The sequence below is a fragment of the Sander lucioperca genome, chromosome 15 (genome assembly GCF_008315115.2).
Source record: "Sander lucioperca isolate FBNREF2018 chromosome 15, SLUC_FBN_1.2, whole genome shotgun sequence".
Lineage (NCBI taxonomy): Eukaryota > Metazoa > Chordata > Actinopteri > Perciformes > Percidae > Sander > Sander lucioperca.
In genome coordinates, this window is record NC_050187.1 from 28280886 (window position 1) to 28301379 (window position 20494).

Consider the following 20494-nt stretch of genomic DNA (forward strand, 5'->3'; position numbering starts at 1 on the left):
AATCAGAAAGAAGCTACAAGAAGACAAATGCAGCTGTTTCATAAGAATGTTGACCCACTTCTGTTTATGTGTTGCAGAATCAGGCATCAGAGGTCAAGGGTTATAAGTTGAGGGGTCATGTAAGTCATGACTGGATGAGGTCAATGTGAGGTCACTTCCGCTTGGGGATTCCAAACTATTCCTGTCCATCACATAAGGCAACCTAGAAGACCTCTTTTACCCGGAGCCTCTGCCCAAGTCCCTGCTGTCAGAATGATGTACAGCAGAAGGCAATAGATGTTGAGAGTGCAAGAAATTGAAGGGAGTCTGTTGGGGAAAAAATGTGCACACACACGCACACAAAGAAATACATGCTCACACACAAATATAGCTCTTGCTCCCCTTTTAAGATCTTACACATTCCACGCAAGGTTTTCCAAATGTATGTCACTGGCTGCTTAAAATACATTATTTGTATAAGTCACTAGATAGGTAGTCTGTATCCTTGATGTTCCACTTCTGAGATTGCTCCGGTGCTGCAGGAAATTCCGCTGGATGCATGTATTTTCCGTGTCCTTTGGCTTTCTTTGCGTTGGAATTTTAAATTCGGTGGATTAATGAGGACTATTGTTGACTGCTCCTCAGATCTCTGCAGGGTAAATTGAGACAGCTAACTAGACTATCTGTCCAATCTGAGTTTTCTCTCGCACGCCCATGCCAATTCTGATTGGTTTAAAGAAATGCTATTAAACCAGAGCATGTTTTCCTCCCATCCCCGAATGCTATGTGGAGTAGCCAGACCCTCCTTCAGCGTGCTATGGAGGAGGGTCTATCAAAGCGAGACTACTAGATAGGTAAAGTTTTAGCACTGATTTTAATTACTTTTTCCATAGCATTCAAAATCTAAGAAATAGGATTTAATGATGCCAATCAACAGACAGCAGTTTGAAAATTCAGGATGTCTGTTCTGCAAATGGCACATTGCTTTTCTCAGTCAATCTGGAGATGTAACAGATACATTTAAAAGCCTTCATGATGTTTTTATCTGTGAAGTATTCACTCTTGATTTTTTTATTGGGTTGTATTGGGGGTTCACTATTGTTTGTGTATTTACACAGACCCTATAAACAACTAGTTTACTTTTATCCTTAGGCTATTATAAAAACTGTGTAGACAAAGGCTTAATGGAGCAAACCATTGTTTAAAGCAGAACACTGATGCTGCATTTGCATTTGCTGATCTATCTCGGAATATCTGTTCATGCATTATTGTTAGGTGTGATGCTTGTGAGTAATTACCGAACAGAAGAAGCCGTTTCCGAAGAAATGTTCAAACCCTGTGGATGTGTCAGACTTTATGACACAGACACTGTAAACCAGCCTGGAAGGCACTCTTTATGAAAGCACTTGTGTTTTGTTGTGACAGTTCAACCTATACGAATAACATGATGCAATAAGCCAACCTGCTTTATTGACTATGTGAATCACCGTCAGTCTTGATTCAGTGTAGCTACCAGCTAAACGCTTCATGCTACGCGCTAATCTCCAGAGTATAACTTGATACAGGCGGAGCACATCTCTCCACTCTGCTTCAGGGATCTTCATCTTTGAAACAAGATTGAATTATTTCTCCTTTCTCCTGCTCAGTTGGAGAAATTAAGTTACAGTGACCAATAACAACTGACTTCTTGTGTCATAGACCTGTGTCAAAAATATGCCAGCAGAACACATAGCTAGATGCTAATTTAGCAACAAGTGAGGGCCTACACCCCCTTTGACTATTAGAAGCAAATTACAGTGACACAAAAAACCAAGCCAAGAAGAAGAAGAAACATATTCCCCATATTCTTTCAACAAAGACATTTTCACAATAGCTTCCAAAGTTAAGAGGATTGTGTGCAGCCTTATTGATTTTTTTGTAGCAGTGTCCGGGAGATGGCGCCGAGAAAATGAGGTCTGGCTCGAAGGTTTATGTCCTGCCACAGTTAGGAGGAAATGTGAGCCGAGGATTCAGCTGGCCTTTTATTGTAAATGTGCTCCCTCTAGATGGACTTAAAGTGTCTGTTGTCCTGGCTATAGGAGGAGAATTAAATATGAAGGGTATCAGTAAATGGGCAGGAAGACTCCAAACGAGTGCTTAGGGACAGTTTCCCATTATTGTCATCTATTATCCTGGACAGATTGTGATGTTGGCCACTGAGTCGTTGAATGCAATCCACTGCACATTGGTGGCAGACAGACAGGTTATGGGTTATGTGAAAAAAAAGTAGCACAGTTAACTGTAAACGGGATAATTTGGGTCTACTTTGCACCACAATCAAATAGAAAGCATTCATAATTAATGCAGGATGTGAGACAATACATCAGAACAGCACAACAGAGCTTCCAGTTCATGATTAAATTACTAAATAATGTTGAACTGCTGTAAGCATACTCTTATACAGTGCATTAAGCCATATTCTTGCTTATGGCAAACATGCACATCATTGTAGCTGTGTTATTTGGTGTTTTTTCAAGGAAGTAAAAAACAGAATTGTGTGAAATCTGACATATAAATCTTGTCTAGTGCCATGAGAATAGGTTGCTGAAAGATTCATTGAAGCTATGACCGCATATTCTTGTCAGGCATCCACCACTTTAGCACCACGTGATATGTAACTGTAGTTTTCTTACTGGATGTGTACTGTGTCAGATACTAGCGTAGTTTTGGGCTCACCTCTGCGTAGCCGCTGTAAAACGCTGGTCTGTACACAGACAGTCACTCTGAATAATAGGCCTGCAAGCCATAAATGTCAGCCCTTTAAATCACACACCATCCAGCGCTGTGTCCCAGAGAGAGAATGCTTCATCACCGCTTAAACTACAGCCGCCCATTTATTATGTGTATGTTTATAAATCACTAAGGAGACCTCACATTCCTGACGCCTGTAAAAAAAGAGAGAGTGAGAGGAAAGGAAGATTGGGAAGAGCAGGAAAGGGGGACTGAAGTGAAGATGTGTGAAGAATGGTCAGAATGAGGAGCTGCTGCACTCATCATGTCTCATTGTTTCATACTACAATGCATATGATGATAAATATTTTGGGGGAATGTTCAAAAACTGGATGCAAAGGCAGATGATTATTTAGTTGTGTTGCCTGTGTTTTGTAAGTCTCTCTCAATTGTTGTGTTACTTTAAAAAACACCTGAGTGCAATTAGTAGGAAACTAAAGCCTGGAGGCATGAAATAAAAATATACGAAAACTCGATCATTCTCTTTCATAATGCATGAAATTAGATATATCTTCATTCTGCTGTTTAAACAAAACATATGCAGGCGTCATATTAAGACTGTATAGGGATGTCAAGGTGCACAGCGGCATGAAGTTTTATTTTAATCTGAGCCAAAAAAAACGTGAGACCATATATGAGTGTAAATTAAGTAAAAAGTCCCGCACAGGGTCTATATAGTCTAAGTGAAAGACATAACACATCTTTTACTGTGTAACCTATAACCGTAGACATACACAATGTACACTCCTTCAGCCGTGATATCAGACAGGTGTCTGCGCAGTGTCAAGCTACACCACCTTTCTCCTCTTTTGTTATGGACAGTTAATATTAACACTCGGCTGACAGTGAATTCCCCAGCGTCTGCCAGAAATGTCTGTCCACAGGCAAAAATATCGCTTCTCCAGAAGATCAGTCAAAATAAGCCAATCAGGTCTTTAATCCTGGCCCTTTAACAGTCCCAGCTCGGAGATTTACGAGTTACAGTGAGATGTACAGTTATCCAATATATGTATATACATGCTTTTTATGAAGCAGAGTGCTTTTACTCCTTCCATTCCCCCTCATAAAAGATGGCACATTCCTAGATTTTACTCAACCAGTGGTCCCTTTATGTTTGGCTCGAGGGTTTGGATGAAGACCGACTTTTCTTTTCTTTGTTCTCTCCAATCTCTCCAACGACTGTGTCCAAGTAAGACACAGAAAAACTGGTAGTACCAGGTAGATACACAAGATATGTGTGTGAGGTAATTCATATGATACATTGATGTTTGTTCTGTCTTGCTTGTGTGGCATATTAAACAGAAGAAATACACTTCAAAATGCTGTTTTTGTTAAGGTTTGTTTAGCTATAAAACAAACTGTAGGTACAGTAATTTCATGACTTTTCACGATGCAAAGGAAATACTAAATAATTTGTTATATCTTATTTAATCACAATGTTGACATGTGTGGATTGTTCTGAATACATAAAGTGGTTGATAAATGTAAAAATGCCTTGGAATGGCAAGACTAAGATTCATTGTACACAAGTTAAATGTTGATAGAGTTGAATAGAATTGGAGCTATGCTTAATTCATGTACAGTGCACATTTTAGTTAAAATTATGGTTTATGTTAATCAAGATGGCAGTATATCTTCCTGATATCAATGGACTTTTAAATCTTAAGAAGGAAAACCTGCAGTAATAGGAGCTTCTGACTGCAGTAAATATGTCTTGTGTTGTGTTTTGGAATTAATGGCAATACGATAAATAATAAATAAATAACAGTTAAACATTACACTGATATTATCCTTCTGAGACATAGCAAAAAAATAGCATTGCATTTTTTTTTTTTTATGATTGCCAAAGAATGACCTATAGACAAACTTGTGCACCCACACTAAACAGTATTCCATTCACACTGACTGTAGTGTACCCCTCCTAATCACTGGCCCACTTTCTCTTTTCCCAGGCTGCTCTGTTTTCCCTCAGGTGCTGTGGGGAGTTCGACAGCAGAGATTGAGGAAACCACATCTCATCAGCTGCTTGGATCCAGCGGGCTGCACTGTGACACACTTCTAGCTGTGCCCCCTTCAGATTCCAAATTCAGGTTTATCAAGTCTATTTTTGTCTGGAAATTGTGGCTTTGACCCTTGAACTCCTCACCACTGGGTGCTTGTGAGCCTGCCAATCTAGGAGTTTTCCCTCAATAGTGTCTCTAAAGGAGCCTCTGGAGAAATGGCATTAAATTGTTATTTGAATACAACCACAAATCCCAAAAATCCAGTTCAACAGGGACCCATATTAAGTTTTGTCAGGAGTGGTTTATGTGGTTTGAGTCTTTCTTTCCCTCATATATGTTGATGTGATAAAGGAAATGCATTCTATAACTGTACTTGGAGGAGGAGAAAGGGCATTTAACAGCCACTTGAATTAGGGCAGCACTACATTTCACATGAACATGCAATCAGAAGGCAGAGGGTTGAGAGTGAGCGAAGAAACGGGATGCAGCATGAATACACTTTCTACATGTTATTTGTTAAACTGCTAGAACATGGGACATTTTGTTCCAAAATTGGCTACATACCATTTTAAAAGTAAGTTGTTGAGTTGTTAAATTATGTATTGCAGGCTGTTTGTTCTAGAAACAGAGAAGTAATGGATACTTAGAAATAAACACTGTAAATCTTCACCAGACTTTCTTTTTGAAGATGTGGGCATCATTGCAAGTTAAGATTTTTATAAAACAAACTCCCCTTTACATCAAAAGTTAATGCTGTAGCTGCTTTCTGTCAGTTTGTACTTTTTGATCATTGCCCTCAAAGCTGCTCGGCTGCTCGGCCCATTCACGTACATGTCAATACAGACCCTTGCCTGCTCTTAATTGAGACATATATGTATCGAGCAGCCAGATCTACAAGTCACTCATTGAATATGAAAAATGGAGTATGGGAGGAAGAGGGGAGGGTGGGAGAGAGATCAATGATATGGATCTGCATGTGCAGACTGAGCCTCCATCCTGTGTGTGTGTATGTGTGTTTGCATGTGTGTATGTTGAGGTGCAGCAGTGTTATTGGACATCTGAATGAGTAATGATGCCGTCCCAGACTGTTCAATTACCACCAGCGCTCGTTTATTAAAGAGGGGCTGGAGAGATGGAGGAAGGAGGGTGGTGGCTCTGGTGCCGAGGGAACTGAGGATGAATAGGTGGAGGAAATGACAGAATGAACAAATGCAGGAAATTCTACTTGTATTCCATATCATTAATTGAATATTAGAACCACACCCAAATTTATATTTTAGCTTTTTCAACACTGAGATATTGGGCCTTATTTAGGTGCTATTGAGCAACAGTGGCTGTTTTTATAAAAAAAAAAAAAAAAAAAGAATTTAAAAAAAGGATGTGGTTAATTAATGTGCTGTTGTTGTTGTTGTGGAAAGGCTAACAATAGCTATTGCCCCCGATACATCTGATTGATTTTGAGTTTAGATCATTTGAGCTTGTTAGCCAACAGCTATCTATCATTGTCTTGTCATATGTGATTAGCAGAGAAGCTAACAGATGAAGTAGAATCATTTATTAGCACTTGTATTTGCAAGCAGTCCCATGCTAAGATCAACAATGGAGGCTTTGTTAAAATTGCCTCCTGGCTAGTTAGCCAGACAGACTGGAGGTTTACTGAGCTGATTTAGGGATGGGAAAGGACTAGAGGACACAAGACAGGACATGGAAGGTGCAGGGCAAGCTTACCTCCCTTTTACTTACTTATTGACCAACAAAAACAACATTAATTCTCAGCTGAAGTTCCGTAATGAGACAGTCATCACCAGAAACAAATCACAGTTGCTTGTCACCATAAGGTGTGACATTGGTCACACCTTATGGTGACAAGCAACCTCATGCAGCCATGCGGTGTTCTCTCTGAGTAAAGGGAGTAGCGTGATGGGGGTTATACCGCCAAAAAACCTCTTAGCAAGAAGGTTGAGGTGAATGGTTGGTCATACAAATAATTTGACATAAACACCAGAGATTGTTGTTTCCCATCTCCTACCAACAGCCAACATTTGTTTCTTTTAGACATGATGGTCTTAATTTCCTAACCTTAACCTTAACGTAGTTTCAGTTGCCAAAGAGTAACCAGACCTTAACCATAGACGTGGAATATATTTATTTGGAAAGCGGTGCAAAGTGACCGTTGCAGTTTTTCTTTTGAAGATGTATTGTCCATGGCTTCTTGAACATTTGTGATGCCATTACAAAGCATAACTCATTCATTTACAATGTTCTGATTTTCCTATTTGGAACTGGATTCCTGACCTTTTGGTCAAAAAAATTCTTCACCCAAAACTATCAAACCAGATGCTCCCATGTTTCTGGACAGCAAACTACAGAGAGAAATTCTCTGCCTCTCACACACACTCGTCCCCTGCCCTGCCCTTTCCTTTCCATTTTGCCTTCTCTTTCCCACTTTTCACCTCCTCTCTTTTCTCACCCTGTCTGTCTGCATGTCTGAAATGCTAAGAAAACATTGTGGCTATGTTGGCTATGCTGAGAATCAGTCAGCAGCTGCTTGATGATCAATTGAAAAGAAAATAAATCGTGGCCAAAGGAATTTGGGTTTTGAACTTTCCCCACTCTTTTCATAACTCAGAAACGATGCCAGGGAGGGAAACCAGCATTTGACAAATGATAGTTGATATATGTGTGTGTGTGTGTGTGTGTGTGTGTGTGTACATGCAACACCCATCCATGCATATGTGAGCATGCAATACATTTGTGCTTTTGTGTGTGTACTCAATGTCTGTGTGTATTTTCATCATCAATCTATCTGTTGCATTGTTATTCTTCTGCAACCCAACCAGAGGGCTGTTTCACAAAAGCAGAATTCAGAAGAAAGTGAGATTTGACCTAGTTTAGTCAGTGCATCCTGGCTTTGTGGGTTTCATGTTAGCCAAGTCACACTGAGGAGGTGCGACTAGGTCAAGCCAGGGGTAGGTAATTCAGATAAATGCACATTCACGGCTTTCTTCAACAGACCACAAGGTAGATCCTGATACTGATTCTGAAGTGGAGAAGACGCATTCCACCTACTTTACACCCTGCGAGCAGGAGCTACTAATGGAAGCTCACAAGGAAGTAAAGCATATGGTATATAAAAAAGGAAACACAGCCGCTGTAATAAAACAGCAAGAAAAAGCGTGGTACGCAATAGCTGACAGACTGAATGCATAAGAAGCTAATTTACTAACTACTGCTCTTAATTGAAACCGTCATTATATCATTATACCATTATATTCAAGGAGTTAGGACTTTTGCAAATTAATAGTTGTACACTTTGCCTTGAAGTTAGCAGAAGTTAATGTTATTCAGGAAATGTATGATCAATCACACTGCTAGAATACGACCATGTTGCAATATATATATATATATATATATATATATATATATATATATATGTGTGTGTGTGTGTGTGTGTGTGTGTGTGTGGGTGGGTGTGTGTGTAAATTCAGCCAGGATAACCGGAAAATCACAGCTTAATCCACTATCTAGGTTTTGTGAAATAGCCCTCAGATATAGAAATTAGTGTCTATATTTGTATATAATGTTTGTACATTTGTATCTCAGAGAGAAAGAAAGAAATTGTAAGGAGAGCCTCATTTGCCCTTGTCCATTTGAACCACATCCTGCCCCCCCTCCATGCTCACATGAGTAATCATACAGTAGTACACCCCCTCTGCTATGTATACACACATTCATAGATTGGCAAGAAGTGCTTGACTCATGACTCAACCCCAGACGCTCGCCAACGCCACTGTGTTGTTCTAGTGGTGCCACAGTACTGTGAGCGTCCTCGCTCTGTCCCTGCCGTGTCACGAACCCACATAGAGGGTATATTGTTTATTAGGCTTGGGAAAGACCAGAGTTCAAGGACATTAATAGCTACAATGTGTAATATCCCTCCTCCTCCCTTCTGCTCCACATCCTACTCATTCAGCTTTTAGGAAATGTGGGTTTTGGAAATGGGGATATTTCATCTGGGAAAGTACCATTGACAAAACTTGACTGTACTGATGAAAAGCAACTGTTAACTACTAAATTATTAAAATGCTAGAGTTTGTACTGCTGCAACTTCACCACTTGGAAATCAATAACTTAAATGTGAAATTATATCAAAAATTGTTGTTATATGTAGCATGTTTCTGTTTGGAAATCATTAGCTTAAATAAACATTAGGGCTGTCAATCGATTAAAAATTAATTAATTAAAATTTAATCTAATTAATTACATACTCTGTGATTAATTAATCGAAATTAATCACATACATAATTAACGGTGCCTGAACCGATACTTTTTAAGAAAGTAAAAAAAGAAAAGAAAAAAAAGGGTACTAAACAACAGTTGGTGACATTAAAGAACGGCTTGTTTATTGCTAAGGTCATATGGTCAAAATTAAATGATTTAATAATAATGTATAACAATAACATTAACTTATTTCACTAGTAAATTGCTGTTGAACGACAAAAACAACCACCAGATGGGAAATGGGCATTTACAATAACTTCAAATGCACCACGAGGCTGTAGTTTACCAGTTTCATTGAATGCACCGTCTGTGTTGTTTCTCCGACCGCAGCTGCAGATTATTACATACTGGTGCTGAATCCTCTACAGTAAAATACAGACAAACTTTACACCGTTTAGCGTTAGCTGTCAGCATATTATTTCATATGAAGAAGAGAGATACAGTAATAGCTTGTCCTTTATATCGTACACAACAGTGCAGAGGAGCAAGACCTTCACTAACACACATTCCCTTCTAAATATATACCACCTTTGGTCACATTTCAACACACAAAGAGTGTTTTTGATCATAAACAAATGTTTAACCCCCCTCTTCCCTTCAGTGCGGTGGGTGTGCTACTATGTGCCAGCATCAAATCTTACGTGCCACCATGGATCCTGAGATGATTAGCCTGAGCTTGTCTCCTGTGCGCTAATTGCTAAACCCAGCATCAACTTCGCTATTGTCTAATTAAGTCTTAACAAGATAACGATTAGTGACCAAATCAGGGCTTTGATAAAGAAAACACATGCGAAAGTTTGTTCTTTGCTGTGTGGTTAAAATAGCAACGAGGTACATTTCTAGCGTTGTCACCGATGTCCATATCTTTTTTTTCACTCTGTTACAAAGTGACCTACAATCAGAAGAATATGATTTATTGCTTTCTAGTAAAAATGTGTTTGTTGAATTGACAATGGTGGATAATGCACAGTTAAATTGTAGTATAAAGAAATGAAAACATCAATCAATCAGTACAACTTCATTTTTATAGCACGTTTCATACTGTCGTTCAAATGTGACTGACAGCCTGATAAGTCGGCAGAAGTACCAACAGTAAGACATCAAGAGACCAGGGCACACAAAACATAAGTCATGTGAAAATGTAAATAATATGTAAATAAACATGATTTAAGGGAAATTAAAACAATAAAATAGATGAAGACAATAAAACATATTTGGAGAGAAAAACAGTTAAAGAAGAAAATTCAATGATAGAAATTAAACACTAAGTTTATGTTTAAAGATGTCAAAATGTTTGTATTATTTAAATTTTTAGCTATTTCCAGATCCTTATTCACACTGAGTCGCTGTACAAAAGAAAACAATGTAATACATAGTGTCATCATTAATTTCTTCATTGCATTTTGCAGTTAGAGTTTCATTTTGAAATCATTCTATTATTATGAAACACAGATATCTAAAGTTTCACAGATACCCGCTAACATGTGCACAAATACATGTAACTACATGCTTGTACGCCCTGAACTGCCAAATATAAAGACAGAGGCAACTGTTTCATTAGAGGTGTCACAAACATGAATTATAAATCAGCAGTCCCCTTCACCTCAGTCTTCAGGCTTTCACTACCCCCTTCTTTTATTTTTATGTAAAACACATTGTGAAAGGTCAGTGGAGAGAGACAGCAGAAGGATGATAGAGTCGGGTATGGGTTTCCGTGTCTGTGTGCTTGCATGTATGTATATATATATATATATATATATATATATATATATATATATATATATATGCGTATATGCGTATGATTATGAGTGTAATTCCTTGGGGTGTGTGAGTGTGTCTGTCTTTTCAGCAGGGGTGAAGCTGTGTCTCCTATGCATGCTGTGCTCATTGAAAAGTGGTGTCTTGTGCCCGGGGGCGGGGGGGGTGCCGGCGAGAGGGCAGGCGGGCAGCCAGGCGCCAAAGAAAGAGGTCACATCCATATTCATCGCATTGGACATGCACATGTAAACCACTTTTAATATGCCGTGACAGGGGAAAGTTGTGTTGAGGCGGAAGGAGAGGGCGAAGGAAAGATGGTGACAAATATTGAACGAACAGTTGTGAGAAATGTCCACGTGTGCGTCTTCATTTGGCCATGACTGACTTTTCTGGTGAATGACCTGCAAAATACAATGATCAGAGATAGGCAGATGGAAACAATTCTCATTGTTAGAGCCAGCACATCCTGAAACATTTTAATTGAATTACCATAGAAGCCGCTTTAGCCAAATAATATACATACATTTAGCTGTAAAAACCTAACTTTTCAAGCACCTATCTGGAGCGCTGGAGTTTACTGCTTCAGAGTAATTCAGAAAAAAGTCAAGTGACAGACAACTACAGAAAGAGTAATTGAGTATGATTTCACTTATTTAAAAGGCAGTGAACCTGCTGCGAGTAAGCTAAAACAAACCACAAAGCCTGTTAAAGAATTAGCCCAAAGGTTTGGTTTATATATATATTTTTAAAGGATGATGATACTTGTCATGGACTGTGTATAAGGAAACCAGAACCCTGATGAAGGCAAGATAGCAGAACACATTTGGTGAATAAAGCAGTGTGTACTGGAGAAGTTATATATTAGTTATATTTTAGTAAAAATTATTTAAAACATTTCAAACATATTCAAACTGACCATTGCAGTAATGGATGCTGTGCTGAAACTTGGCACAAAGGATAAAAAGCACTCATTACAGTAATCATGCAAACGTTCTAAATGTATCAGTTCAACAACTCAAAATTAGATGTTTCTTCTTCTAGTAAAGTAAAACCATTGTTAAAGTGAATGATTAGAATATTTGAATTCAACTTTTTTATTTTTTAAGAAAAGATCCTATATGTGATCTCCACCACACAGGCTTATGCACATTCAGCTATTATAGAATAATTACAGCATCTACAGTACATAAATATCCAGCTAATTCAAGCATTCAACCTGCATAGAAAGACTGGAAAACAAAAAAGAATGCTTGTTATAACAGGACACTTTGAGGTCAGTGAGGGCATATCATCTTCACATCATAACGGGGGGCCCAGGTAGCTAGTTATGACAATGTGGCATTATATAGCAGCGTTTGAAGTCAGCCAGTGACAGCCTCTCACTATAACCGCCTGTCAAAAGCCCCTGCTTTGAAGTCAGCAGTGATGAAACAGTGAACAAAAAGAAAGAAAAAACATAATCCAGTCAAATTAAGAGGTCATGTCAAAGCAGCATCTAACATACTTTGAGAAGGTGCTATGGTTTCTCTGTGTGTGTGTGTGTGTGTGTGTGTGTGTGTGTGTGTGTGTGTGTGTGTGTGTGTGTGTGTGTGTGTGTGTGTGTGTGTGAGGAAAGGAGGGCTGCAGGATGGCAGTTTAGATAGAATTGGAAGAATAGGATCTTTTTGCAGGACACTTAACCTCCTCATACCCTGCTGGATGGCCCTTTTGACAATGGTACTACTTACCATCTCACTGTCATGAAGCGCTGTGTTCATACCTTACCTGTACATTGGACCATCCCTGGGGTGGGAAGGGGTCATGGTGGGGGTCGGACTCAAGGGATGGGATTTTCTAGTAACTCTACTCCCGACTTTTCAGACAACACCAGGGTCCCCTGGGCATCTCCACCCTCTATTGGCTTTAATTCCAACAAAGGTTTAGTGGCGACAGGAGCTTCCCTAAGCGGACAAATTATGCTATCGGTTTCCCCGCTCTTGTTGGGGAATGAGAACGTCTGGCTTCCCTGAAACTGGAAGAAAAGTTCTCCATCTGGAAATGTGTTTAGAGTCAATCAAATCAAAGTTGACCTAAATTTGCAAGCACATTTGTTCTCTCCTGAGTGTTTAAATGCACTTTGATCCATTGTGTTTAATGGAAGGTAGTCAGTTTTAATCCAAGCACACAATACGCCACCACTGGCATTGTTGGGGGGTCTGGGAGACAGGTTTATCCTGTCCAGCAGAGCAGTGTGCAGTGAATCTTTCTGGGCTTTAACCTCCAGCTTGCCTTGAACAGTGGGGAATCCTCCTCAATCACTATAAGAAGGTCCTCTCAGCCCCACTCATATTTTAACCACTAGCCCCACACCATGAGGCGCTGTGTAACGGCCCGTCAGTGGCTGTAACCTAAGCGCCAAAATTGCTTTTTGACGATGTACCTAGTGTTGTTTTAAGAGCCCCCGTCTGTCCTGCCTAGCCTCCACCCCCACCCCCACAAAATATGATTTGACCATCTTTCTCACTTACTCTTCTCAGCATGGGAGCAAAAAGAAAGAAAGAGAGGGAAAGTGAGAGGGACTGGCAGGAGGCAGAGAAAAGCATTCCAAAGTGGTGAAGAAGGGGAGACACTACGGGAGTTATTTCCGCAGTGAAGAGGAGAAAACCTCTTTGCAGTTCTTAATAGGATCTGGTCACCCAAGCTGAAGCCGGGCTACTCCTCTTGAGAAGTCCTCCCGGTAAATATCTGAGCAGGCTTTTAATCAAGAAGCAGCAGACATTATACAAACAAGAGCCTGTGCTGACGTCATTCTGAAAACCGGTCCCTTTACAACTGAGAGCTTTGCTCCATTATTCCATTATTGCAGATCATATCTCACACAAAATATAGCTTACAAATCTGAATTTACCCATTTTTGCTGCTTAAAGTTTTCAAAGCTCCATTGTGTAATTTTTTTAGTTGATTCTTAGCGAAAACCCCTTTGTTCTTTAGTATTCTCGTAAGCGTAGAATCTGCCATTCAGAATCATTCAGAATACATACGAGCGAGTTGCTCGAATGACGGCCGCCATTTAGCGCCTTCATCTTTAAAATACATTAACCAAAGAGGGACATACCTCCGCATTTCGTGCTTTTCACTCAGTGGCACTGACTGTGACGAATGTCAGGGAGGGAGAGGGAGAAGATTACTTGCTACTGCCCAAGGGGGTAAGCCTCTCTCCACAACGCGTACACGCGTATACCTTGTATCTCACGTTATGGCTCCGTAGCAGACGTTTTTGTAAAAATAGGCAAACGATTGTGTCATAACCACGCGACTTACTGTCGCATAGTAGAGGAATTACCGTATAGTACAGGAGAAGCTCGCAGGCAGTTTCGACTTACATTAGCTGTTTAAGTTTAATTACTAATGTTAACTAGCATTTTAGTTAGCAATAATTAGCCTGTGCCTATGTTCTCTCCTTACATATACATACACTCTCCATCTCTGCAAGATTCAGAATGATTGAGATTTCTCTTGGCACAGCTACCAGAAGACTTACAACTTTCAGACATGTTGCTCACGTCACATTTACGTCTTCAAGCTCAGTTGGAGGCTGCGCAGTAACGCTCCATCACCAGAAAAGTGTTTCTAATATCCTTCACTGGTCTCTGTAGAAATCACTGGGGTCACATTGTCCATTTCTTTTACTGTCTATGCTACTAACGGCAGATTTGAAGGAAGTTAAAAAGAGAATTAAAACGACAACAGGCAAAGCAACAAGACCAAAGTTATTATTGTTGTGGCTTTTCCAAGATAGAAAGAGATCATGAGGAGGAAGGATTTTAAAAGGGACACTGAAGTTGCCTGCTTTCTTCTCGACAGGTAATTCTGCCTATTTGTGTAAATTCAAAGTTTTATAGTTGCTACTTGCTTGGCTAACAATAGCATGGTTGTGCATAACGCTAGAACGACGTACTTTTCCTCGCATCAATGATGAAAAATGATTGTCTACCTTGTAACATAAACATAATCATATGTGTCGTGATTTCCCTGGCAGACAACTCACGTAATGGAGTTGTAACACAGACTAGCTACAGCTAGAGCAGCTGCGTGTAAACGATGGAGATACTAAGGGCTAATTTCGGTTTCATTGACATTGTTCATACTGCTCAGAGAAATATATTAAAAACACAAACCTGCTGTTGCTTCTCTCCTACGCTGTAAACATTGCCTTACACTATTAATCTCGTACAATATACAGAATAACGATTGTACTGATACTTTACTAACATTAGCTTGCATATGTTTGGGAACCTGATAGCTGATGTTAGCAATGAAATGGTACCAAAATAACGTAAAACTATTATTACACTGGAAGGAACACTCACGGACGAAGTCGTCGCTAATTTCGGGTTCGGCCACCCTAGGAGTTTAAACACGCGGAATGGGAGGGGGGGGGGGGGGGGGCTAGAAAGTAATATTCAGTTGGTTGTCATATACAATTTCACCACTAGATGGGAGAAATTCTTACACAATGTAGCTTTAACCAAACTGCACACATACAATAATAACTTTCATGGTACTAGAGCATTAGTGCCAAATATCTCCTTACCATTATGATGGCCATAAACTAACTATAACCAGGTTAAAAAAAGACAGATCTCTGTCTTAGCCCTGATCTGTCTTGTGTGTAGATACACCAAACCAAGCCAACACAGCTTTTATATACTGTCAAGTTATGCTTCAGGCTAATGTGTTAGCAAATCTATTTAGGCAAAATTTTCACCAGATTGTTAGCAATGGAGTTGTCTTTCTCATCATCTGACAATGTAAGTCCCATATTCACATTTTTTTTCTGGTTTGGTCAACATTGTGGCCTAGAAATCACATTTATATAGCCTACTACTTATTTATTTACCAATTACATTTTGAAAGTAAACATATAATTGCTGCCTGGATTATGTTAACTGACAATTTTTTTTTTTTCCAAAGCACCGGACTTTAACACTGAAGACAAGGGTTTTTATTCTGAGTTGTGCGTGTTTAGGAAACAAAAGCACATTGGTTAGGAAAGACTGTGGTTTCGGGTAAATGATAATAAACAAAACACAATCTGTGCTGTGCTTCAATTTACTTTTGACTTTTTCAATATTGAACCAAGACCACAATCTTTCCGTAACCTTAACCAAGTACTGTGAGTGCCTAAACATAACCATAAATAAATCATGCTTGCTACGAGCAGATAATGTAAGTAAAACAAATGTGAACAAAAGTCAATGTTTTGCAGAAACATTCAATACCAACATTTTGTGACTTGGCAAAAAAATGAAATAACATTTTCTGCAAGTTCCTTTGAAAAATGTATTTACTGTTGCAAGTTAGTAGTATATAAAAGTAATTTTTGGATTTGGTCTGCCATCTCCTGGGAAAAATATTTGGCTTTATATTGGTTTTCCTGATGTTCGACTTCACCAGTCACTTGTTTTCTTCAATTCTTTGCCAGACTCATCCACTATAGCCTGACCACAACCATATTCATTCTGTTCATGGTGGGAAATGGTTTTGTTTATGGATAACACTTTAAAATAAACAAAACAATTTAAGAACATTTTAGGAAATGAGTTCCACAAGAGAGATGAGAAGGGGTGGGATAGATATAGAATATATCACAGTAGTTTATTAAAATATAATTGAGTCAGCCTGAGCCCTACTTCAGGTCTGCTGTGGACAACCATACACCCATTTGTTTAAAACTCAAGTGACCTCAGTCTGTTTAAAAGTTGGAACAGCTGCCACCCTTGCCAACACCCATGTCGCTCTGCTCATCTCTTCCCATCCCACTCTCCTCCTTAGGAACATATTGTTCCCACACCGTGCCTGCATCAGTGGTTGACACCCACTTGGGAGCTCTGAAGCACTGTGTACATATGACCACAAGTGGTGTTACTGTTACCAGGGATCACCTTACCCTCTGCCATCAGTTAAAAGTCTGACAGAAACCCAGAGTGGGCTAATGGGAGGGCGCTGTGGTATATACATCATCCTCACAATCGTCTGTTCTGTCTTAGCATTTCTGTTGCATAGTTGACACAGATACATTTCCTTAAGGGCAAACATACTTACATTTTTGTAAATAGTCTAAACATGTCTACCCTCATTGCCGTTCTAACTTTACAGTATTTTGTCAGAGCTACATTTAAATATGTGTTAATACAGTACGTTTATGGCTGTTAGGCAGACAGACACACCAGTACTGTATTGTATACCAGCAGCTTATAAAGTTGTTTGGCTAACGTCTGGTAAAGATTCCTCTCCATCTCACAGTGTTGTATTTCTTGCCATTTCCGGTTAAGCCGAGGACCAAGGAGTCAAGGAGCTATCGAATAAGGGTTATGAGATGCAGCCTTGGAGCCTGGCCGACTTCAGCAGTCAATGGGAGGATCGTCAGCTGATTAAGCTCACCTGGACCCTTTGGCTATAAAAGCCATGTGTTCGTTCCTATCTCGCTTCCTACATCTGAAATCGCCCCTGCATCACTTTCCTGCATCACCTTCCATGCCTCCATACACTGCTTTTATTGCTGATCTACACACTCTATTGTTAATTTGAATTAACTTTAGTTTCAATAAATTATTCTTGTTTTAAATATAACCTAGGTCACGTTCAGCCCCGACAAAACGTAGCAACACATTTTTTTAAACTGAAACAGGGGTGCGTTAAACACCTTGTTGTGTGTGCATGCTCTCTGCCTTTTTATTACTACAAGTTTACATACACATCTCTGCTGATTGGGAAGCGAAATTACGAATCCCACTATGGCCACGCCAAGACCTGCCCTACAAAGCAGCTCGATTGATTGGGGTTAGGCATTTGACCTCAAGTGGTTAAGGTTAGGATAGCCGATTGGTCAGGGGATAGGACCTGTACAAATGGGGTTATGTTACCTTGTGTAAGCATGGACGCCTGGCCAATAAATGCTATTGAAGGGCGGGTCTTGGCCTGGCCATAGTGGGATTCGTAATATCGGGATTGGGAATCACCTGTTACACAGCCAATAAATGAGAGAGAGCCCACCAAATGAAAGAAAAAATATCTCAAAGCCATTGCACACCGTTTCACAACGTTCCGAGGAAACATGTCATTCAACCCGGAAACTGTAGCAAAACGGCGCTCACCAAGGAGAGGGGGGTCAGGATACCAGTATGTGTGTTTTTGAAGACATTTGTTGTTGTTACATGGATGCTTGCTTCTGTAATTGCATGTGCAATTGTGATGGAAATTGTATTTTTAAAATGTATCAAATATCTACTTGTACAAGGGTAAATTTTCGGTATTGGGAGCTCCCCTGTTGGTGATTTAGTCCACTTAGTGAAATTTCTAGCTACGCAAATAAGGCCTGGTTGTGTGAGGTGTTGGTTGTTGCTGCTGTTTTGTTATATTGCTTTCCGCAATCCGCAATCATACAACAAAGGCCTTGATAAAACCATGTGAAAGTCCAGTATTTATTCACCTTTTAGCCCTGTTTCTGTTTTCACCAACTCCTGGGAAAATACTGTATATGGCTTTTTAGATGCTAATTGCTTAACTGTGTTCACCAGCTAGCTAACTAACTTTGTCTGCCCTGGTACTGTATGTTATATGATATGTTATATCAGAGTTTTTTTGTGTGCAAATTGCTTCTCTGTATCGATGAGAATCAACTACACAGTGAATCTGCAGGCTGTAAACTATAAAACTAAAAATAATGAGCTGAAAGAGAATAAAGGCCTGCACAGCTGCAGAGTTAGCTGTTAGAGTTAATCAAAAATATTGATTAATGCAGGTTTAAGTTTTAAGTTATAAGCTCTAAGTTTAAGCTCTAAGTAATAATGTGTAGCGTCCCTTGAGCTCTCCTGTCTTTAACAAGGATAAATGAACAACAGGTAAAGGTCATCACGTAATAAACTGTACTGTCTTTACATTAGGTTTGCCTGACATTATCAAGATGAGATACATTTATTTTTCATTGATCTCAGACAGTAGGTCACTGACTGATAGTTTGCCTCTGTTCTGTCTGAGGTGAACTACTGCCGTTTAGTCATTCACGTCAGTGGTTGTTCAGGGACTGAGACTTGATATTGCCAATGCTTGCTTCTTGGAAACCTCATTTGGATGGAAACCTACCACTCTCACTCTCTCCACACTTGAGAGACATGTATCCTTAGCACTTTTGTGGGTCATCACAAGGGGGAAAAAAATGCCAGTGCCTTTTCAGCACACCCTTGCCCCTCCACACTGCACAGCTCCTTCTTTCACCCCTCTAGCGCCTACCCAACCCGTGATAATAATGACGAACATCATTTATGCAAATGTAATTAGGCCGAGAAACATGATAGTGGAGTGCTGGGCGCCAATGGAAATTTATCACTGAACACTCAGGCTCTAAACATTCAATTAAAATATTGAATTTCACCGGATTTAATCTAAACGTAATAAATTAAGCAGTGCTAGAAGGGTTTGCAGTAGAGCAGGCTGACATTTGGCTGTCAGTATCACACTTGGTGATGGTCATTCATTCTACTACCAGCCTCCAAGATGCAGACTTATATCGAAAACTAGGAGAGAAGGTGATGTCTGGTCCTTGTATCTGCATCTGGGTCAGTGTTTTGTCTTCCTTATGTCTGGAGAGGTGAGGTTGGGCTACCCTGCCGAGGCAAACCAGTGCCCCGCCAAACAAAAATCAATAAATGTACAACTAGATGTGTAGTTTTCCTGTCACACTGCTGTTGAAGAGGTTTTTTCAAAGGCGCCAAGTGTAACTTGTAAACACAACATGAGGTGGGAAAAACAGATGTATAGCTGGTGAGGACACAGCCACCCTTATTGGAGAAGTTTGGATTTCAGTATCCATCATGAGATAGCGAGTGTCTAAACAAACTTGGATGAGACCAAATCACTTATGGAGCTTTTGTTTGTACCTTTTGTACCAGCTAGTCGCTTACTCTGTCTTTGTTTGGTGCTGAGCAGACCAGTGGGTTTATCAGCTGTCTGTTGCATCTGGAAGTGAGGTTGATACGAGCAGTGGGAGTGAACCAAAACAGTAAAGTTGTGGGCCGTAAAACCAAAACAATGACTTAAAAGATTCTAATATGCTCCCTAGAGCTAACGGGAACCGCAAGGTCGGGAAATAACTATTTGTGGCTTTCTTACTCTGAATGACATCTTTCTCATGAGCCCTGTCCCCTAAACATTACGTTCCCATACAAATAAACTGCATTCTCAATAGTGTTTCAAGGGAAATGTATTTTGTCCCGGATTATGTTTGTTTGTGGCGTATCAGAAATATATATATATATTTTTTTTTTTTTTTTTTAAAGTCCACTGTACAAGTTTGCGTATGGAGGTCGGGGTGGATGGATGGGTCAGATTAACACCAGCCTTTCACAGACCACTGTTGTGTCCCGTGTGAAACCAAAAGTCAAAGACATATCTTAATTTACGTACGTAATGTAGGTGTATGTAACAACCATTCCTCTTTTAATCCAAACCATGATCTTTTCCGAAACCTAACCAAGTTTCAATTCACAACATTAACCATATGTTTGAAACTGCACACAACGTGCGCCTGTCGCTGGTATGAGGATGCTTCATCCGGGACAATATACGAGGACGTGTAAATACGTTTACCTCTAAATGTAATTGAGAATGCAGTTTAGTTGTATGGTAATGTATTTTTTTTTAGGAGACAAAGTTGTTCATATTGC